At 41.4% G+C, this 23,720-nt stretch overlaps 1 long non-coding RNA gene across 1 annotated transcript in view; it reads left to right on the top strand.

Annotated features, from left to right (window-relative positions):
• Nucleotides 1-3,286: 3,286 nt before the first annotated feature.
• The window catches only part of LOC118912241 (uncharacterized), a 61,812-nt gene continuing 41,378 nt past the window's right edge, over nt 3,287-23,720 (top strand). Inside the window, exon 1 of the long non-coding RNA XR_008998275.1 lies at nt 3,287-3,632. This is a non-coding gene — a long non-coding RNA (uncharacterized LOC118912241). The remainder of the gene's footprint in view (nt 3,633-23,720) is intronic.

Genomic DNA, 23,720 nt, shown 5'->3' with positions numbered 1-23,720 from the left:
TTCTAGCTTTTCTCTGTGTGTATAATTGAACTATGGTCTAATCAAAGTTAGTTGGAAATATTTAGGATTTTAGCAGACAATCCCCTAATTTTTAGACCCTTTTTTGACTCTGTATATCCCTTTCCATGTCAGTTTTGCCATCCAGGATTTAGCATCTAAAGTTTTGACCAATATGTGTACAAGTTAATATAGTTCAGGTAACCCCGGGACATAAGCACCCCAAAGATGTTTCAGTTCTATGAACAGTGGCTGACCTTGTCCAGATAGGAAAATTCTGAATTACAACTACTAATTCAGCTCAAGTCCAAGGTATACTGTCCCAGGGGAGGGATGGGTATTTTAGAAGCAACTGGCATTTGAGGGTCTCAGGAGAGTCAGAAGAAAAAGGTAGGGAGGGAATCTGGACAAGGGAAAGAAGAGAGAGGCTGACATTACGTGATCTGGGCCCGCGTGCAATGGCTGCCTGCGCCGGGGCGCCGCGTGCTGATTGGCCTCGAGGGCCGACAATAAGGAGCGGGCAGCCCTAAGTCCGGCGGCTGTGTAGTAGCTGCAGGCGTCGCGGCCGCCATATTCAGCAGTCAGGATGTTAGGATCCAGGACTCAGGATGTTAGGATCCAGGACTCTCTGGGGTTTCCCCAGAGAGCAAACCACACGGACATGGAGATGTAAATCCAAGCAAAGTCTTTATTCAGCCAGTTAGCTGGGGCCGACAGCACCTCCCCTGACACGCAGGCCGAGTCCGAGCTGCCGACCCCTAGGCAACTTTAGGTAGGGATTATATAGGGTTTTCACAGCTGTTGCACCGAAGCCCGCGCATTTCTACAACCAATAAATTTAAACCATATTCTATATATTCTATATTTTAACCAATGGAGTTGAAACGAGAACGCCCCGGTTACCTAACCGCTTCCCGCAATCTCTAGCTCACACAAGCATGTCTACGTGACTTATCATGGGTTATGTCCCGAGGCTACTGCCCACCTCTGGTTATCTAACTTAGGGCAGGCATGTTAGCTTCAGGCAGTTTCTACGAAAACTGGGTGGCTCTTGCTCTAGGGTTTAGCTAGGTTTTATCAGTTCTTTTTCCTGACTTTTGCTGCTCTTTGCACTTCTTTACAAGGAGCGTCCCGAGCGCCTCCTAGAGAAGCCGCTCCCGCCTCCTCCTCCGTGTTTCGGTCCGCCGGTCCGGGGAGGAGCGGCCCGCGCCGTCCCGTCCGCGCAGCGGGCCCAGCGGAGACCAGATGCTGACGGACTCGCGCGGGCGGCTGCGCCATCCTCCCGGCGCGCATACGGGAGCGACACCGACCTCGCCCCCGGGCTCGGATCGCCGCCTCGCCCCTTCTCGGCTCTCCCGTGGCGGCCGGAGGGCGGCATCGGCCCGGACTTAAGAGAGCTCAGCCGAGAAGCGGCTCCCGCTGCCGCAGATCTGCGGTGGAGGGTCCAGAGCGGGCTCTGCTTTAGGGGTGAATGCTTTAGGGGTGAAGGCGACAGCGACAGCTCTGCGGGCCGCAAGGTGCGGGGCACGGGGACCCCTGACTCCGCCTGAGGGCGCGGGGGAGCCGGACGAGGGGGCGGACGTCCGCGTTGCTGGCGAAGTTCGCCGGGGCGGGGAGAGAGGGGCCCGTCGGAGCCGCCGCTTCGCTGTCCGGGCCCGGGTGGTGAGGGTGGCTGCTCTCCGCCCCGCAGCGCGCATCCGCCCGGGGCCGGGGCCGCAGGCGGAGGGGCCGGGCCGGGCCGCGCAGATGAGGAGGCCGGTAGGCGTTGTGCCGTGTGTGGATTTTCTCGGCGGGGGCCCCGAGGGCTAGGGCAGGGCGGGCTGAAGTTCAAGTGTGACCCGCGGCGGGGCAGCGGGGGAGAGGCCGCCTGGAGGCAGCGTCTTTAAAATTAAAAATTTTTTCATGAGGTACTTCTTGTATTTTTTATTTGGGAATGAAGTTTCTTTACTTTGATCTGGGAACTGACTGCATTTTTTTTGTATTTAGAAATTGATATCTTTCTGTATTTTCGGTTTGTAATCTTCAGCGGAGTAGCATAACTAGCCACAGAGGTTCTGAGACAGGGACCGTGGATGTAGTCAGAGTAGGGTGGGAGCCTCTGGAAAAAGACCCCTACCAAAACTCCCTATTAAACAATTAAGCAAAGTCAGAGTCACAATAATTCTCTAAAGTAAAATACCAAACTAGGAGTATAAGCATTCTTCCATGAAGATTACTTAAAACTAAAAAGCCAGGAGTAACCCTGGCCTGGAATGTTTGAACACCCCCCAGATAAGAAAATATCAGCATAGCCCATGTCTTCATTCTGTCAATTAAATGAGGCTGTTGTAAAATTTACTTTAACCTGCTAAAAGGCCCAGTTTATCTTTAACTTTTCCCAGATGCGGCTTTTCCTCCTCCAGCCCCTAATCAAGTAATGTATAACCTGAGCAATTAATATGTCAAGTAAGCCCAGCCACAGACAACATAGTAAAAGGCAGGAAGCATCCCATCTTAAAGATAAGATGGCATTTTAACACCCAGGAAGTTAAACAGGTAAGATTCTTTTTAAAAAATTTTTTATTAAGGTACTATTGATATGCAGTCCTATAAAGGTTTCACATGAGAAAACAATGTGGTTACTACATTCACCCATATTATTGAGTCCCCCCACATCATACCCCACTGCAGTCACTGTCCATCAGTGTAGTAAGATGCCACAGATTCACTGTTTGCCAAGAAGTAAGATTCTTAACTTACTCTTTAGCAAACAGACAATAACTCAGCCCACCTTGGGGGCTGGGCAGGCGGCCTTGTTGATATGCTCCCCAACCAAGACACTGGTATCTCAGGGAGAAATCAGAGCAGTAAATTTTTTGTGTTGTTAATTTTAAATATTCAGGGACCACTTAACAAGTCCACACCATTAAGCCTTTATCTAGTTTCCCAAAATCCTCAACTGCCTATAGAACTCCTAGACAGCGCACAACTACGGGCTCTCTTGTTCCCTCCTGGCATGAGCCAGGAGCTCTGTCCTCTTACTAAAGCCTCTCCCTGACTCTCCTACCTTGGGTATTTGCTAAGTTCACTTTTCGACTCCTCAAACAAGAACCCTGGCATCATTATTGGGGACTCGTCCTGAATAACTTGGGAGGTGAGTATCGGCATCCAAACCTGTCTTTTCTCTCCCTGTCCTTACAGAAGGAAGCCGTCTATGGCACACAGCATCGGGTGCTCATCAGCCACTTAAACAGGATTAGCCCGGCTGCCGATCTTATTAAGTCTAGAGGGACAGGTTCCCCTGCATCTCCCTCAGTGGATCCCCCTTCTCCCTTGGGAGCTGGGAAAGTCACCTGAGTGGAGGCCAGGATTCCCTTTCAGAGGCATTTCCTCGGATGCGAGGGACTGAGGAAGGCCGTGGGCAACTGCGAGAGTCTAGGCTGAGGCTACACTTCAGCGGCTTCTCAAGTGTCCGCGTGTCTGGAATCAGACCCCGACAGCCTGCCTGGGTGTCCACGAGGAGTGCCTCTCTCTCTGTCTCTCTGACTTCCAGCCTGCTTTTTCAGGCCTCCCTGGCCTCTGAGTGAGGCAGGGGGCGTCCCTAACACTCTCCTAACTTCATCAATTTCATGGAATGTGAGGTGCACCACCGCAGGGTCAGAGATCTACACTTCACTCTTATTCCTGACTAAATGCTGTGCTTTTTAAATTTTTTTTATTTTGGTATCATTAATGTACAATTACATGGGTAACATTATGGTTACTAGACTCCCCCCATTATCAAGTCCCCACTACATACCCCATTACAGTCACTTCCCATCAGCGTAGTAAGATGCTATAGAATCTCTACTTGTCTTTGTGTTATACTGTGTTCCTGTGCCCACCCCCTGACATTATGTGTGATGATCATAATGCACCCTTTTCCCCCTTATCCTTCCCTTCCCACTCATCCTCCCTGGTCCCTTTCCCTTTGGTAACTGCTAGTCCATTCTGGGGTTCTGTGAGTCTGCTGCTGTTTTGTTCCTTCAGTTTTTGCTTTGTTCATATATCCACAGATGAGTGAAATCATTTGGTACTTGTCTTTCTCCATCTGACATATTTCACTGAGCATAACACCCTCTAGTTCCATCCAGGTTGTTGCAAATGGTAGGATTTGTTTTCTTCTGGCTAAATAATATTCCATTTTATATATGTACCACATCTTCTTTATCCATTCATCTACTGATGGACACTTAGGTTGCTTCCATATCTTGGCTATTGTAAATAGTGCTGTGATAAACATAGGGGTGCATATGTCTTTTTGAATCTGAGAAGTTGTATTCTTTGGGTAAATTCCAAGGAATGGGATTCCCAGGTCAAATAGTATTTCTATTTGTAGTTTTTTGAGGATCCTCCATATTGCTTTCCACAATGGTTGAACTAATTTACATTTCCACCAGCAGTGTAGGAGGGTTCCCCTTTCTCCACATCCTCACCAACATTTGTTGTTGTTTGTCTTTTGGATGTTGGCCATCCTAACTGGTGTGAGGTGATACCTCATTGTGTTGGTTTTTTTAAATTAATTTTTAAAAAATTGCTTCCTAGTGACAGCTCAACTTCCAGGAGCAGGTGGCTCCTCAGGAGGAAAGATTATCTTCATTGATACAGAAAATACTTTGTAACCTTTAATTTAAATAAGTTACTAATATAATAGTGTTAGATATTTAAAAAAAAAATTTTTATTAAGGTATGATTGATATACACTCATGTAGGTTTCACATTAAAAAACAATGCAGATACTACATTTACCCATATTATCAAGACCCCATCCATACCCCAATGCAGTCACTGTCCATCAGTGCAGCAAGTGGCCAGAGATCCACTATGTCCCTTCTCTGTGATACTCATTCTCCCTGTGATCCCCCACACCATATGTACTAAACATAATACCCCTCAGTCCCCTTCTCCCTCCCTCCCCACCCACCCTCCCACATCCCTCCCCTTTGGTAACCACTAGTTCCTTGGAGTCTGTGAGTCTGCTGCCATTTTGTTCAGTTTTGCTTCATTGTTATATTCCACAAATGAGGGAAATCATGTGGCATTTGTCTTTCTCTGCCTGACTTATTTCACTGAGCATAATGCCCTCCAGCTCCATCCATGTTGTTGCAAATGGTAGGATTTGTTTCTTTCTTATGGCTGAATAGTGTTCCATTGTATATATGTACCACATCTTCTTTATCCATTCATCTACAGATGGACACTTAGGTTGCTTCCATATCTTGGCTATTATAAAAAGTGCTGCGATAAACATAAGGGTGCATATGTCTTTTTGAATCTGAGAAGTTGTACTCTTTTGGTATATTCCAAGGAGTGGGATTCTGGGGTCAAATGGTATTTTTATTTTTAGTTTTTTAAGGGACCTCCATATTGCTTCCACAATGGTTGAACTAGCTTACATTCCCACCAGCAGTGTAGGAGCGTTCCCCTTTCTCCGCATCCTCGCCAGAATTTGTTGTTCTTAGTCTTTTTGATGCTGGCCATCCTTACTGGTGTGAGGTGATATCTCATTGTGGTTTTAATTTGCATTTACCTGATAATTAGTAATGTGGAGCATCTTCTCATGTGTCTGTTGGCCATCTGAATTTCTTCTTTGGAGAACTTTCTCTTCATATCCTCTGCCCATTTGTTAATCAGGTTATTTGCTTTTTGGATGTTGAGGTGTGTAAGTTCTTTATATATTTTGGATGTTAACCCCTTGTCGGATATGTCATTTACAAATATATTCTCCCATACTGTAGGATGCTTTTGTTTTGTTGATGATGTCCTTTGCTGTACAAAAACTTTTTAGTTTGATGTAGTACCATGAGTTCATTTTTGCTTTTGTTTCCCTATCTCAAGGAGATGGGTTCAGGAAGAAGTTGCTTATGCTTATATTCAGGAGATGTTTGCCTATGTTGCCTTCTAAGAGTTTTATGGTTTCATGACTTACATTCAAGTCTTTAATCCATTTTGAGTTTACTTTTGTGTATGGGGTTAAACAATAATTAAGTTTCATTCTCTTGCATGTAGCTGTCCAGTTTCGCCAACACCAGCTGTTGAATAGGCTGTCATTTCTCCATTATATGTCCACGGCTCCTTTATCATATATAATTGACCACATATGGTTGGGTTTGTATCAGGGCTGTCTAGTCTGTTCCATTGGTCTATGGGTCTCTACTTGTGCCAGTACCAAATTGTCTTGATTACTGTGGCTTTGTACTAGAGCTTTAAGTTGGAGAGCATAATTCCCCCCACTTTATTCCTCCTTCTCAGGATTGCTTTGGATATTCAGGGTCTTTTGTGTTTCCATATGAATTTTAGAACTATTTGTTCCAGTTGGTTGAAGAATGCTGTTGGTATTTTGATAGGAATTGCATTGAATCTGTAGTTGCTTTAGGCAGGATGGCCATTTTGACAATATTAATTCTTCCTATCCAAGAGCATGGGATGAACATCCATTTATTAGTGTCCTCTTTCTCTTAGGAGTGTCTTGTATTTTTTTTTATTTTGGTATCATTAATATACAATTACAGAAAGAACATTATGTTTACTAGGTTCCCCCCTTCACCAAGTCCCCCCCACATACCCTTTCACAGTCACTGTCCATCTGCGTAGTAAGATGCTGTAAAATCACTACTTGTCTGGTCTGTGTTGCACAGTCCTCCCCGTGTCCCCCACGCACTATACATGCTAATCATAATGCCCTCTTTCTTTTTCTCCACCTTTACCCTCCCTTCCCACCCATCGTCCCCAGTCCCTTTCCCTTTGGTAACTATTAGTCCATTCTTGGGTTCTGTGATTCTGCTGCTGTTTTGTTCCTTCACTTTTCCTTTGTTCTTATACTCCACATATGAGTGAAATCATTTGGTACTTGTCCTTCTCCGTCTGGCTTATTTCACTGAGCATAATACCCTCTAGCTCCATCCATGTTGTTGCGAATGGTAGGACCTGTTTTTTTCTTATGGCTGTGTAATATTCCATTGTGTATATGTACCACCTCTTCTTTATCCATTCATCTACTGATGGACATGTAGGTTGCTTCCATATCTTGGCTATTATAAACAGTGCAGCGATAAACATAGGGGTGCATATGTCTTTTTCAAACTGGAGTGCTGCTTTCTTAGGGTAATTTCTAGAAGTGGAATTCCTGGGTCAAATGGTATTTCTATTTTGAGCATTCTGAGGAACCTCCATACTGCTTTCCACAATGGTTGAACTAGTTTACATTCCCACCAGCAGTGTAGGAGGGTTCCCCTTTCTCTACAACCTCGCCAACATTTGTTGTTGTTTGTCTTTTGGATGATGGCAATCCTTACTGGTGTGAGGTGATATTTCATTGTGGTTTTAATTTGCATTTCTCTGATGATTAGCGATGTGGAGCATCTTTTCATGTGCCTGTTGGCCATCTGGATTTCTTCTTTAGAGAACTGTTTATTCAGCTCCTCTGCCAATTTTTTAATTGGATTATTTCCTTTTTGTTTGTTGAGACGTCATTTATGAATATGTTCTCCCATACTGTAGAATACCTTTTTGTTCTGTTGATGGTGTCCTTTGCTGTACAGAATCGTTTTAGCTAGATATAGTCCCACTTGTTCATTTTTGCCTTTGTTTCCCTTGCCTGGGGAGATATGTTCATGAAGAAGTCACTCATGTTTATGTCCATGAGATTTTTGCCTATGTTTTTTTCTGAGAGTTTTATGGTTTCATGACTTACATTCAGGTCTTTGATCCATTTGGAGTTTACTTTTGTGTATGGGGTTAGACAGTGATCCAGTTTCATTCTCTTACATGTAGCTGTCCAGTTTTGCCAGCACCATCTGTTAAAGAGACTGTCATTTCCTCATTGTATGTCCATGGCTCCTTTGTCAAATATTAATTGGCCATGTATATTTGGGTTAATGTCTGGAGTCTCTATTCTGTTCCACTGGTCTGTGGCTGTGTTCTTGTGCCAGTACCAAATTGTCTTGATTACTGTGGCTTTGTAGTAGAGCTTGAAGTTGGGGAGTGAGATCCCCCCAAATTTATTCTTCCTTCTCAGGATTGCCTTTGCTATTCAGGGTCTTTGACGGTTCTATATGAATGTTTGAACAATTTGTTCCAGTTCATTGAAGAATGCTTTTGGTAATTTGATAGAGATTGCATGGAATCTTTATGTTGCTTTGGGCAGGATGGCCATTTTGACGATATTAATTCTTCCTAGCCAGGAGCATGGGATGAGTTTCCATTTGTTAGTGACCTCTTTAATTTCTCTTGAGTGTCTTGTAGTTTTCAGGGTATAGGTCTTTCACTTCCTTGGCTAGTTTATTCCTAGGTATTTTATTCTTTTTGATGCTATTGTGAATGGAATTGTTTTCATGATTTCTCTTTCTATTAGTTCATTGTTAGTGTATAGGAAAGCTACAGATTTCTGTGTGTTAATTTTGTATCCTGCAACTTTGCTGAATTTCGATATTACTTCTAGTAGATTTGGAGTGGAGTCTTTAGGGTTTTTTATGTACAATATCATGTCATCTGCAAATAGTGACAGTTTGACTTCTTTACCATTCTGGGTTCCTTCTTTTTCTTTGTTTTGTGTGATTGCCATGGCTAGGACCTCCAGTACCACGTTGAATAACAGTGGGAAGAGTGGGCATCCTGTCTTGTTCCTGATCTCAGAGGAAAAGCTTTCAGCCTCTCGCTGTTCAGTATGATGTTGGCTGTGGGTTTATCATATATGGCCTTTATTATGTTGAGGTACCTGCCCTCTATACCCATTTTGCTGAGAGTTTTTATCATGAATGGATGTTGAATTTTGTCAAATGCTTTTTCAGCATCTATGGAGATGATCATATGGTTTTTGTCCTTCTTTTTGTTGATGTGGTGGATGATGTTGATGGATTTTCAAATGCTGTACCAACCTTGCATCCCTGGGATGAATCCAACTTGGTCATGGTGTACGATCCTTTTGATGTATTTTTGAATTTGGTTTGCTAATATTTTGTTGAGTATTTTTGCATCTACGTTCATCAGGGATGTTGGTCTGTAATTTTCATTTTTGGTGGGGTCTTTGCCTGGTTTTGGTATTAGGGTGATATTAGCTTCATAGAATGAGTTTGGGAGTATTCCCTCCTCTTCTATTTTTTGGAAAACTTTAAGGAGAATGGGTATTATGTCTTCTCTGTATGTCTGATAAAACTCTGAGGTAAATTCATCTGGCCTGGGGGTTTTGTTCTTAGGTAGTTTTTTGATTACTGATTCAATTTCGTTGCTGGTAATTGTTTAGATTTTCTGTTTCTTTCTGGGTCAGGCTTGGAAGGTTGTATTTTTCTAAGAAGTTGTCCATTTCTCCTAGATTTTCCAGCTTGTTAGCATATAGGTTTTCATAACATTCTCTAATAATTCTTGTATTTCTGTGGAGTCCGTCGTGATTTTTCCTTTCTCGTTTCTGATTCTGTTGATGTGTGTTGACTCTCCTTTTCTCTTAATGAGTCTGGCTAGAGGCTTATCTATTTTGTTTATTTTTTGAAGAACCAGCTCTTGGGTTCATTGATTTTTGATATTGTTTTATTCTTCTCAATTTTATTTATTTCTTCTCTGATCTTTATTATGTCCCTCCGTCTGCTGACCTTAGGGCTCATTTGTTCTTCTTTTTCCAATTTCAGTAATTGTGACATTAGACTATTCATTTGGGATTGTTCCTCCTTCTTTAAATATACCTGAATTGATATATACTTTCCTCTTAAGACTGATTTTGCTGTGTCCCACAGAAGTTGGGGCTTTGTGTTGTTGTTGTCATTTGTTTCCATATATTGCTGGATCTCCATTTTAATTTGGTCATTGATCCATTCATTATTTAGGAGCATGTTGTTAAGCCTCCATGTGTTTGTGAGCCTCTTTGCTTTCTTTGTACAATTTATTTCTAGTTTTATTCCTTTGTGGTCTGAAAGGTTGGTTGGTAGGATTTCAATCTTTTGGAATTTACTGAGGTTCTTTTTTGGCCTAGTATGTGGTCTATTCTGGAGAATGTTCCATGTGCCCTTGATAAGAGTGTGTATCCTGTTGCTTTTGTATGTAGAGTTCTATAGATGTCTGTTAGGTCCATCTGTTCTAGCATGTCATTCAGAGCCTCTGTGTCCTTACTTATTTTCTGTCTGGTGGATCTGCCCTTTGGGGTGAGTGGTGTGTTAAAATCTCCCAAAATGAATGCATTGCATTCTATTTCCTCCTTAAATTCTGTCAGTATTTGTTTCACATATTTTGGTGCTCCTGTATTGGGTGCATATATGTTTATAATGGTTATATCCTCTTGTTGGACTGAGCCCTTTATCATTATGTAATGTCCTTCTTTACTGTTGTTACTTTCTTTATTTTGAGGACTATTTTGTCTGATACTAGTATTGCAACACTTGCTTTTTTATCTCTGTTGTTTGCATGAAATATCTTTCTCCAACCCTTGACTTTTAATCTGTGCATGTCTTTGGGTTTCAGTTGAGTCTCTTCTAAGCAGCATATAGATGGGTCTTGCTTTTTTATCCACTCTGTGTCTTTTGATTGGTGCATTCAGTCCATTTACCTTTAGGGTGATTATTGAAAGATATGTACTTATTTTAATGGCAGGCTTTAGATTTGTGGTTACCAAAGGTTCAAGGTTAGCTTGTTTACTACCTTACTGTCTGACCTCACTCACTTATGAGCTGTGATAAACACAGTCTGATGATTATTTCTTTCCCTTCTTTTTCCTCCTCCTCCATTCTTCATATGTTGGGTGTTTTGTTCTGTGCTCTTTTTAGAAGTACTCCCATCTAGAGCAGTCCTTCTAAGATACCCTGTATAGGCAGTTTGTGGGAGACAAATTCCCTCTACTTTTGCTTGTCGGGGAATTGTTTAATCCCTCCTTCATATTTAAATGATAATCGTGCTGGATACAGTATCCTTGGTTCAAGGCTCTTCTGTTTCATTGCATTAAATATATCATGCCATTCTCTTCTGGCCTGTAACATTTCTGTTGAGAAGTCTGATGATAGCCTGATGTGTTTTCCTTTGTAGGTGACCTTTTTCCTCTGTCTGGCTGCCTTTAATACTCTGTCCCCATCCCTGATCTTTCCATTTTAATTGTTATGTGTCTTGGCATTGACCTCTTTGGATCCCGTCTCTTGGGAGTTCTGTGTGCCTCCGTAGTCGGAGCAACTATTTCCTCCCCCAGTTTGGGGAAGTTCTCAGGAATTATTTCTTCAGAGACACTTTCTATGCCTTTTTCTCTCTCTTCTTCCTCTGGTACCCCTATAATGCGGATATTATTCCTTTTGGATTGGTCACACAGTTCTCTTAATATTGTTTCATTCCTGGAGATCCTTTTATCTCTCTGCATCAGCTTCTATGTTTTCTGTTCTCTGGTTTCTATTCCATCAATGGCCTCTTGCATCTTATCCATTCTGCTTATAAATCCTTCCAGAGTTTGTTTCTCTTCTGTAATTTCCCTCCTGACATCTGTGATCTCCCTCCAGATGTCTGTAATCTCCCTCCGGACTTCATCCCTTAGCTCTTGCATATTTCTCTGCTCTGTCAGCATGTTTATAATCTTTATTTTGAATTCTTTTTCAGGGAGACTGGTTAGGTCTGCCTCTGCAGATCCTTTCTCAGGTGTAACTATCTTTGTCTGGACTACATCTTTTTGCCTTTTCATGGTGATTGCAGTGGCTATAGACAGGTTGCGGGTGTGTCAGCTGGGAGAAGAAAGTCCTTTCCTGCTTGCTGGATGCCTTGCCCTTCTCCGCTGCCTGTGTCGGCTACCTGCACTCCTGGAGCAGCCACCAGGTTAATCTCCTAAGCTGCTGTGGGTGGGGTGTCCATCAGAGCAGTGAGGAGCCCTGTGGGGAGTGGCAGGCACGCCAGGTGTGCTCCTCTGTGCTAGCAGCGACCCTGCCAGGCAGCTGTGTGGCAGCAGCGGCCTTTGGGTCTGGCCCGAGTTGCTGTGCATTGGGCTTGGATTCCGGTCGGCTCCTGTGAGCGTGCCTGCTCCCTCTGGCTCCGCTGCCGGTGCACGCGGAGTTTTCCGCGCAGGCTTCTACCGGGCTCTGGCTTCACTGCCGCCGGTGCGCGCGAGCCGCACCCGGGCTGTTCGGTTGCACCGCTGCGGGCTTGCCCTGCGGCACACAGATCTGCTCTCGGTTCCTTCTAGCGCGTTCGCCCCCAGTGCGCACTCCCACTCTACTGCTACTGGGCCTGTGATTCAGGGTCCGCGCCAGTTGGAGGAATGACTGGCAGGCTGCCTAGTTCTGTGAGGGGCTTCAGAGCTGCACTGCCTCTGTTTAGGGCGCCAAGTTTCCCCGGTATTCCCAGCTGCCGGGACAACTTCTTGCAGCTATGGGGTCCCTGTCTCTTTAAGACTTGCAGAAAGCACTCGGTTTTTTTTTGTCTCAGGGGCGCCGGTTGCGGGGACCTGCCCACAGGTTTTGCTTTTCCGTTTCTCTAAAATCCAGCACCCTGTGCACCTTGTGTCTGCGTTCTGGGTGCAGATTTCTAGAGCTGGTTGTTTAGCAGTCCTGGGCTTTCTCTCCCTCCCCATTCTGACTCCTTTCTTCCCACCGGGTTATGGGGTGGGGGAGCGTTTGGGTCCCACTTGGCCGCAGCTTGTATCTTACCCCCTTTGTGTGATGCTGAGTTCTCACAGATGTAGATGTATCCTGGTTGTTGTACTGCATCCACTGGTGTCTCTTTTAGGAATAGTTGTATTTATTGTATTTTCATAAATATATATGTTTTGGGGAGGAGATTTCCTCTGAATTACTCACACCACCATCTTCTCATGATCCCTGAGTGTCTTGTATTTTTCGGGGTGTAGGTCTTTCACTTCCTTGGTTAGGTTTATTCCTAGGTATTTTATTCTTTTTGATGCAAATGTGAATGGAATTTTTTCCCGGATTTCTCTTTCTGCTAGTTCAACGTTAGTGTATAGGAATGCAACAGATTTCTGTTTATTAATTGTGTATCTTGCAAGTTTGCTGATTTTGGATGCCATTTATTTATTTGTGTTGTCTGATTGCCGTGGCTAGGATGTCAGAGCCTTTTTAAACCTGCAGCTGTCTTAAGTTTTTCTTTACTAGGCTCTCTTTTGCAGGTAAACACCTCTTCCCTCACATCCTTTTCTCATCCCTGCTGCCCCATCAGCCCTGCCATGTCAGCAGGCCTCCCCCACCGGGATTGGCTGTGCCTGTACCCTCACGGCCTCTTCCCTCTGTCCCGGCTGGGATGTGCAAACCTTGCTGGAGGCACTGCTGTACTAACTTCAGTGGAGGAGGGAACACTGGTGTCAGATGCGGAAAGGCTGGGTTTAAGTCCCAAGTCCTCGACTTACCAAATGTGTGGCTTTGTACATTATGCTTAACCTCTGGGAGCTTCTGTGTCTTCACCCTTAGAACGGGGGCGAGATTTGCTCTACCATCTTCATAGGATTAAAGTGGGAATTTTGTGAGTCTAACATATGGGAAAGCATTTTCTGAGTACTATAGTGTTAATATACTTACTCAGAAGTAACCTCTTTAGAGGTATGATGTGGTAAACAATGGTCCAGTATTAGAAATTATGTGGAAAAAGGAGTTCTGAGCAATGACAACTGGCTTACAAGTGAAGTTTTGAAATAAAATCAATTCACAGTTTGAAAGCTGTTGGATCACTGTGATAGATTTCCATTACAAAAAAATCCTTGCTGACATTAGGAAATACCTTCCATGCTCCTCTAGAGTTGATTTTCCATTTGTGATTTGACACTGGATCAGATATGGGGTGTACTCACGTTTTTAATTAATCAAACCATCACTGTTCCTAAGGCTTATGGCTGATTTCCCATTGGCATACAATGTGTGTGTGTGTGTGAGAGAGAGAGAGAGAGAGGAAAAGTAAGGGGATTGAGATGGGTTTTACTCAAAATCTGATATTATATGAAATTATGCATTATGAAAAAGTGTTTTGATTTCTTGGAAAAGATATCTGTGGTATTGACACACACTTTTATTTTTAGCCTTTATTTCTTCCTTACATCATTCTGACACTAACTGTTTAAAGTGAAAAGAGGAAGTGGGCTGTGTACCCCTTAAGCAGTTTTACTAAAGGCAACGGTGTAACTAGTACTCTCTAAAGAATTGAAAAATAAAATGAAATGGAAAGAGAAGACTTCCCCCACAATTGCCCTGAGAGCAGGGAAGTTGTGGACACATATTAACACTAGGGTCTGTATTAGGTCTCCAGCTGATGTGTAGATATGACTTAGCCTGGTGATTCCAATCTGGGTTGTAAGGAAAAAGGTTGTTTTTAATTTTTAAAGTTACCTGAACACATTTGGTAAGTATGGCAAGTCTAATTTTTAACCTAGTACTAGGCAAACTTTTCTTGTACGGTGGCACCCGGACAGCCTTGAGACAGGAGTTCCTACTAGAATGAGCAGGCAGTCCAGACAGCGACAGGTTGAAATGACTAGAGAAGAAGCTGGAAAAAGATGAGTATCTTTGCTGAGGAACATAAAACTTTGAAAAGAAAAATCACCTGCAGGACTTTGGTATGAGTGTATTTATTGGGATGGTGTCCCATAGTGAGGGAGGAAATCATTTTCATATTTAATAGAACTGTACTGGTTTCCCAAGTGACTTCTACTAGCAGCAGGAATATTTATGAACAGATACACCAGTTGGTTCTCTTTGTCACATGGAAATCTTAAAGTGCACATGAAGATTGCCATGCTTCAGGATTTCACCATGATTTTGGCAAGAGTGTGTACACATAAGGAGACCTTTTGTTAAACCATATGACCGATCTTGTTTATGAGCTCTAAAATTAAGTCATCTCACATAAATACTCAGAAGGTAATTTTCATATTAGTCTCAGTGGTCCACAGTACCACCACAAAAGACCCAGTCACCATTCACTCTGGGACACGCTGGCCTGTCAGCTTTGTGCTGCTCCGTGAGAGCTGCTTGACCTTTGGGCTCTCACACACTCGGAGAGGGAGAGCAGCAGGAAGCACTTCAGCTGGGTCTGTGGCAACAGCATTTACTGCTGAAGAGAGGAAGTGCCCCAGTGCAAGGGAATGGCCACCGGAGTCCAGAGCCCGCGGTCTCTCTGTGTAAAGGGCCAAATAGTAAATATTTTAGGTGTTGCAAGCCATTCGGTCTCTGCCGCATGACTGAACTCTGCTGTATCACAAAACAGCCTTAGACCATACGTACATGAGTAAGTGTTGCAGTCTTCCAATAAAACTTGATGTGCCAAAACCAGGTGGCAGGCCAGATGGGCCATAGTTTACGGACCCTGCTGTGGCTTATGTTGATCTTCCCTTTATCTGTTATTTTTCTCTTGTAAACAAACACAGTTACTGTGTCAGGACCTATTTGGCTCTTCTTTCTCTTTTCAGATTAGTGTTTTTATTTTCTTTGGGTAAATACCCAGAACTGGAATTACTGAATCATAAGGTATTTCTATTTCTTTTTTTACTAAGGTATCATTGATATACAATCTTATGAAGGTTTCACATGAGCTACATTGTGGTAATGACATTCACCCATATTATCAATTCCCGCCCACACCCCATTGCAGTCACTGTCCATGAGTGTAGTAAGATGCCACCAAGTCACTATTTGTCTTCTCTGTGCTGTACTGTCTTCTCCGTGACCTGCCACATCATGTGTCCCAATCATAATATCCTTCAATCCCATTCTCCCTCCCTCCCCACCTGTCCTCCCCCACCACTCTTCTATGGTAACCACTACTCCCTCCTTGGAGTCTGTGGGTCTGCTGCTGTTTTGTTCCTTCAACTTTGCTTCATTGTTATACTCCACAAATGAGGGAAATCATTTGGTACTTGTCTTTCTCTGACTGGCTTTTTGCACTGAGTATAATACCCTCCAGCTCCATCCATGTTGTTGCAAATGGTAGGATTTGTTTTCTTCTCATGGCTGAATAATATTCCATTGTGTATATGTACCACCTCTTCTTTATCCATTCATCTACTGATGGACACTTAGGTTGCTTCCATATATTGGCTATTGTAAATAGTGCTGCAATAAACATAGGGGTGCATATGTCTTTCTGAAACTGTGATCCTACATTCTTAGGGCAAATTCCTAGGAGTGGAATTCCTGGGTCAAATGGTATTTCTATTTTTAGTTTTTTCAGGAACCTCCATATTGCTTTCCACAATGGTTGAACTAGCTTACATTCCCAACAGCACTGTAGGATGGTTTTACTTTCTACACACCATTAAGAATACTTGTTGTTTCTTATCCTTTGGATGTTGGCCATCCTAACTGGTGGGAGGTGATATCTCACTGTGGTTTTAATTTGCATTTCCCTGATGATTAGCAATGTGGAGCATCTTTTCATGTGCCTGTTGCCCATCTCAGTTTCTTCTTTGGAGAAGTATCTGTTCATATCCTCTACCTGCCCATTTTTTAAATCAGGTTATTTGCTTTTTGGGTGTTGAGGCATGTGATCTCTTTGGATATTTTCAATGTAAACCCCTTGTCATATATGTCGTTTATAGATATATACTCCCATAGTGCAGGATGCCTTTTTGTTCTACTGATAGCGTCCTTTGCTGTACGGAAGCATGTTAGTTTGATGTAGTCCCATTTGTTCATTTTTGCTTTTGTTTCCCTTGCCTGAGGAGATGCATTCAGGAAAAAGTCGCTGATGTTTATATTCAAGAGATTTTTGCCTATGTTTTCTTCTTAGAGTTTTATGGTTTCATGACTTACATCCATTTCGAGTTTATTTTTGTGTATGCGGTTAGACAGTAATCCAGTTTCATTCTCTTGCATGGAGCTGTCCAGTTTTGCCAACACCAGTTGTTGAAGAGGCTGTCATTTCCCCATTGTATATCCATGGCTCCTTTATTGTATATTAATTGACCATATGTGCTTGGGTTAATATCTGGGTTCTGTCTTCTGTTCCATTGGTCTATGGGTCTGTTCTTGTGCCAGTACCAAATTGTCTTGATTACTGTGGCTTTGTAGTAGATCTTGAAGTTTGGGAGCATAATCCCCCCAGTTTTATTCTTCCTTCTCAGGATTGCTTTGGCTCTTCCGGGAGTTTTGTCGTTCTATATGAATTTTAGAAGGGTTTGCTGTAGTTTTTTTAGGAATGCTGTTGGTATTTTGACAGGGATTGCTTTGGATGTGTAGTTTGCTTATAGCAGGATATCCATTTTGACAATATCAATTCTTCCTATCCATGAGCATGGGATGTGTTTCCATTTATTGATGTCTTCTTTAATATCTCTCATGAGTGTCTTGTAGTTTTCAGAGTATAGGTCTTTCACTTCTTGGTTAGGTTTATTCCTAGGTATTTTATTCTTTTTGATGAAATTGTGAATGGAATTGTTTTCCTGATTTTTCTTTCTGCTAGTTCATTGTTAGTGTATAGGAATGCAACAGATTTCTGTGTATTAATTTTGTTTCCTGAAACTTTGCTGTACTCAGATATTAGATCTAGTAGTTTTGGAGTGGATTCTTCAGGATTTTTTGTGTACAATATCATGTCATCTGCAAAGAGGGACAGTTCAACTTTTTCATTACCAATCTGGGTGCCTTTGATTTCTTTGTGTTGTCTGATTGCTATGGCTAGGAACTCCAGTACTATATTGAATAAAAGTGGGGAGAGTGGGAATCCTTGTCTTGTTTCCAATCTTAAAGGAAAAGCTTTCAGCTTCTCGCTGTTACGTATGATGTTGGCTGTTGGTTTGTCATATATTGCCCTTATTATGTTGAGGTACTTCCCCTCTATACCCATTTTGTTGAGAGTTTTTGTCATGAATGGATGTTGAATTTTGTGAAATGCTTTTTTGGCATCTATGGCGATGATCATGTGGTTTCTGTCCTTCTTTTTGTTGATGTGGTGGATGATCATGATGGATTTTCGAATGTTGTACCATCCTTGCATCCCTGGGATGAATCCCACTTGATCATGATGGATGGTCCTTTTGATGTATTTTTGAATTCGATTTGCTAATATTTTTTGACTATTTTTGCATCTATGTTCATCAAGGATATTGGTCTGTAATTTTCTTTTTTTGTGGTGCTTTACCTGGTTTTGGTATTAGAGTGATGCTGGCCTTCTAGAATGAGTTTGGGAGTACTCCGTCTCTTCTAGTTTTTGGAAAACTTTAAGGAGAATGGGTATTAGGTCTTCATTAAAAGTTTGATAAAATTCAGCATTGAAACCATCTGGTCCAGGTGTTTTGTTCTTAGGTAGTTTTTTGATTACCAGTTCAATTTCGTTGCTGGTAATTGGTCTATTCAGATTTTCTGTTTCTTCCTTTCAGCCTTGGAAGGTTGTATTTTTCTGGAAAGTTGTCCATTTCTTCTAGGTTATCCAGTTTGTTACATATAATTTTTCATAGTATTCTCTAATAATTCTTTGTATTTCTGTAGTGTCCGTAATGATATTTTCTTTCTCATTTCCAATTCCGTTTATGTGTGTAGACTCTCTTAATTTGTTGTTAAGTCTGGCTAGGGGTTTATCTATTTTGTTTATTTTCTCAAAGAACCAGCTCCTGGTTTCATTGATTCTTTCTGTTGTTTTATTCTTCCCGATTTTATTTATTTCTGCTCTTATCTTTATTATATCCTGCCTTCTACTGACTTTGGGCCTCATTTGTTCTTCTTTTTCTAGTTTCTTTAATTGTGAGTTTTGACTATTCATATGGGAGTGTTCATCTTTCCTGAGTTAGGCCTGTATCACAACGCACGTTCCCTCTTAGCACGGGCTTTGCTGCATACCACAGATTTTGCGGTGTTGAATTATTGTTGTTGTTTGTTTCCATATATTGCTTGATCTTTGTTTTTATTTGGTCACTGATCAATTGATTATAATTTTTTTTCATTAAGGTATCATTGATACTCACTCTTATGAAGGTTTTACAAGAAATACAATGTGGTAATTGCATTCAGCCTTATTATTGAGTCCCCCCCATACCCCATTGCAGTCACTGTACATTAGTGTAGTAAGATGCCCAGAGTCCCTGTTTGTCTTCTCTGAGCTACATTGTCTTCCCCATGACCCCATAGACACCATGTGCACCAATCATGATACCGCACCATCCCCTTCTCCCTCCCTCCTTACCTGCCCTCCCCCAATGCTCCCCTTTGGTAACCACTATATGGGATTGTTCTTCTTTCTTCAGGTAGGCCTGTATTGCAATATTCTTCCCTCTTAGCAAGGCCTTTGCTGTGTCCCACAGATTTTTGCAGTGTTGAATCATTGTTGTCATTTGTCTCCATATATTGCTTGATCTCTGTCTTTATTTGGTCCTTGACCCATTGATAATTTGGATCATGTTATTAAGCCTCCATGTGTTTGTGAGCTTTTTCATTTCTTTGTGTAATTTATTTGTAGTTTCATACTTTTGTGGTCTGAGAAGCTGGTTGGTAGAATTTCAATCTTTTTGAATTTACTGAGGCAGTTTTTGTGGCCTAGTATATGATGTATTCTTGAAAATGTTCCATGTGCCCCTGAGAAGAATGTTTATCCTATTGCTTTTGGATGGAGTGTTCGGTAGATGTCCATTAGGTCCATCTGTTGTAATATGTTGTTCAGTGCCTATGTCTTCTTACTTATTTTCTGTCTGGTTGATCTGTCCTTTAGAGTGATTGGTGTGTTGAAGTCTCCTAAAACGAATGCATTGCATTCTATTTCCCCCTTTAATTCTCTTAGTATTTGTTTCACATATGTAGGTGCTCCTGCGTTGGGTGTATAGATATTTATAATAGTTATATCCTCTTGGTAGTCTCACCCCTTTATCATTATGTAATGTCCTTCTTTGTCTCTTGTTAGTTTCTTTGTTTTGAAGTCTATTTTGTCTGATACAACTACTGCAACTCCTGCTTTTTTCTCCCTATTAGTTGCATGAAATATCTTTTTCCATCCCTTCTCTTTCAGTCTGTGCATGTCTTTGGGTTTGAAGTGAGTCTCTTGTAGGCAGCATATATAGGGTCTTGTTTTTTTATCCATTTTGATTGGTGCATTCAGACTATTTACATTTAGGGTGATTTTTGATAGGTTTGTACTTATTGCCATTGCAGGCTTTAGATCTATGTTCTTTTATTTTGGATATATTTTTTAATTCATTTACCACTAAAGTTAGAGAGTACAACATGCATCTTCGACTTATCATGGTCTACTTTTAATTGGCACATAACCATTTTCCATCAATGGAAGAACTTTTTCACAATGCAAGTCTGTTTACCCACTCCATTCTTTTGCATTATTAGTGTTATGTGTTTTACCTCTATATTCTATATATATTTTAAACCACACAATGCATTATTTTAATTTTATTATTATTATTTCTCCTGTTTAGGAGTATTTAGTTTTGTTTTACCCCATATTTACTCTTTGTGATGTTTTTCTTTCCATCTTTCCTTCCTTCTATTTGGGATTATTTTCCTTATGCCTAAAGAGCTCTTTTTATATTATTTTAGTGCCTGTTCAGCTGTTAATGAATTCCCTTAGCTTTTGTGTTTTGAAACCTCATTTTGCCTTTATTTCCTTTTGTACCACATTCATTGAGATAAAATTACCATAACCTGTCATTCACCCACTTAAAGTGTACAATTCAATGTCACCTTTATATTTGAGTATGAAATTCTAGGTTCAGCACTTTCAAAAAGATGTCCTTACATTCTTTAAGTTTTGTGGAAAAGTCAGCCAGCAGCAGACTTACTGTTGCTCCTTTGAAGTTGATATGTCTTTTTCCCTGGTCACTTTTAAGATTGTCTTTGATTTTTAACAGTTTGATCATGATGTATCTATCTGTAATTTCTTTGTCTTTCCTAAGGATGGTAAACTTGCTAAAGCTATTGAGTGTGTTCCTCATTAATTTTAGAAATTCTTATCTAGTCATTCTTCAAGTGAGTTTTCCAGTCCATTCTGTGTCCTCTTTTTTTCTTAGTTTTTTAATTTTTATAAATATTTTATTTATTTATTTATTTATTTTCATGTCATTAATCTACAATTATATGAAGGACATTATGTTTACTAGACTCCCCCCTTCACCAAGTCCCCCCCACATACCCCGTCACAGTAACTGTCCATCAGCATAGTAACATGCTGTAAAATCACTGTCTTCTCTGTGTTGCACAGACCACCCCATGCCCCCCTCCACTATACATGCTAGTCGTAATGCCCCCTTTCTTTTTCTCTGCCCTTATCCCTCCCCTCCCACCCATCCTCCCCAGTCTCTTTCCATTTGGTAACTGTTAGTCCATTCTTGGTTTCTGTGATTCTGCTCCTGTTTTGTTCCTTCAGTTTTCCTTTGTTTTTATACTCCACATATGAGTGAAATCATTTGGTACTTTCTTTCTCTGCCTGGCTTATTTCACTGAGCATAATACCCCCTAGCTCCATCCATGTTGTTGCAAATGGTAGGATCTGGTTTTTTCTTATGGCTGAGTAATATTACATTGTGTATATGTACCACCTCTTCTTTATCCATTCATCTACTGGTGGACATGTAGGTTGCTTACATATCTTGGCTATTGTAATTAGTGCAGCGATAAACATAGGGGTGCATCTGTCTTTTTCAAACTGGAGTGCTGATTTCTTAGGGTACATTCCTAGAAGTGGAACTCCTGGGTCAAATGGTATTTCCATTTTGAGCATTTTGAGGAACCTCCATACTGCTTTCCACAATGGTTGAACTAATTTACGTTCCCACCAGCAGTGTAGGAGGGTTCCCCTTTCTCCACAACCACGCCAACATTTGTTGTTGTTTGTCTTTTAGATGGTGGTGATCCTTACTGGTGTGAGGTGATATCTCATTGTGGTTTTAATTTGCATTTCTCTGATGACAAGCGATGTGGAGCATCTTTTCATGTGTCTGTTGGCCATCTGAATTTCTTCTTTAGAGAACTGTCTATTCAGCTCCTCTGCCAATTTTTTAATTGGATTATTTGCTTTTTGTTTGTTGGGGTGTGTGAGCTCTTTATATATTTTGGATGTCTATCCTTTATCGGGTCTGTCATTTATGAATATATTCTCCCATACTGTAGGATACCTTTTTGTTCTATTGATGGTGTCCTTTGCTGTACAGAAGTTTTTAGCTAGATATAGTCCCACTTGTTCATTTTTGCCTTTGTTTCCCTTGCCTGGGGAGATATGTACATGAAGAATTCACTCATGTGAATTTTTGCCAATGTTTTTTTCTAAGAGTTTTAATGTTTCATGACTTACATTCATGTCTTTGATCCATTTCGAATTTACTTTTGTGTATGGGGTTAGACAGTGATCCAGTTTCATTCTCTTACATGTAGCTATCCAGTTTTGCCAGCACCATCTGTTGAAGAGACTGTCATTTCCCCACAGTATGTCCATGGCTCCTTTATCAAATATTAACTGACCATATATGTTTAGATTAATGTCTGGAGTCTCTAATCTGTTTCACTGGTCTGTGGCTCTGTTCTTGTGCCAGTACCAAATTGTCTTGATTACTGTGGCTTTGTAGTAGAGCTTGAAGTTGGGGAGCGAGATTCCCCCCCCACTTTATTCTTCCTTCACAGGATTGCTTTGGCTATTTGGGTGTTTGGTAGTTCCATATGAATATTTGAACAATTTGTTTCAGTTCATTGAAGAATGCTGTTGGTAATTTGATAGAGATTGCATCGAATCTGTATATTGCTTCGGGCAGGATGGCCATTTTGACGATATTAATTCTTCCTAGCCAGGAGCATGGGATGAGTCTCCATTTGTTAGTGTCCTCTTTAATTTCTCTTAAGAGTGTCCTGTAGTTTTCAGGATATAGGTCTTTCACTTCCTTGGTTCGGTTTATTCCTAGGTATTTTATTATTTTTGATGCTATTGTGAATGGAATTGTTTTCCCGATTTCTCTTTCTATTAGTTTATTGTTAGTGTATAGGGAAGCCACAGACGTCTGTGTGTTAATTTTGTATCCTGCAACTTTGCTGAATTCCGATATTCTAGTAGTTTTGTAGTGGAGTCTTTAGGGTTTTTTATGTACAATATCATGTCATCTGCAAATAGTGACAGTTTGACTTCTTCTTTACCAGTCTGGATTCCTTGTATTTCTTTGTTTTGTCTAATTGCCGAGGCTAGAACTTCCAGTTCTATGTTGAGTAACAGTAGGGAGAGTGGTTATCCCTGTCTTGTTCCCCATCTCAGAGGAAAGGCTTTCAGCCTCTAGCTGTTCAGTATGATGTTGGCTGTGGGTTTATCATATATGGTCTTTATTATGTTGTGGTACTTGCCCTCTATGCCCATTTTGTTGAGAGTTTTTATCATGAATGGATATTGAATTTTGTCGAAGCTTTTTCAGCATCTATGGAGATGATCATGTGGTTTTTGTCCTTTCTGTTAATGTGGTGGATGATGTTGATGTATATTCGAATGTTGTACCATCCCTGCTTCCCTGGGATGAATCCCACTTCGTAATGTTGTATAATCCTTTTGATGTATTTTTGAATTTGGTTTGCTAATATTTTGTTGAGTATTTTTGCATCTATGTTCATCAGGGATATTTGTCTGTAATTTTCGTTTTTGGTGGGGTCTTTGCCTGGTTTTGCTATTAGGGTGATGTTAGCTTCATAGAATCAGTTTGGGAGTGTTCCCTCCTCTTCTATTTTTGGAAAACTTTAAGGAGAATGGGTATTATGTCTTCTCTGCATGTCTGATAAAATTCCGAGGTAAACCCATCCTGCCCGGGGGTTTTGTTCTTGGGTAGTTTCTTGATTACTGATTCAATTTTG

Source organism: Manis pentadactyla, chromosome 6 (genome assembly GCF_030020395.1).
Source record: "Manis pentadactyla isolate mManPen7 chromosome 6, mManPen7.hap1, whole genome shotgun sequence".
NCBI lineage: Eukaryota > Metazoa > Chordata > Mammalia > Pholidota > Manidae > Manis > Manis pentadactyla.
The sequence above is the reverse complement of the archived record's forward strand: the minus strand, read 5'-3'. Positions and strand labels throughout refer to the sequence as shown.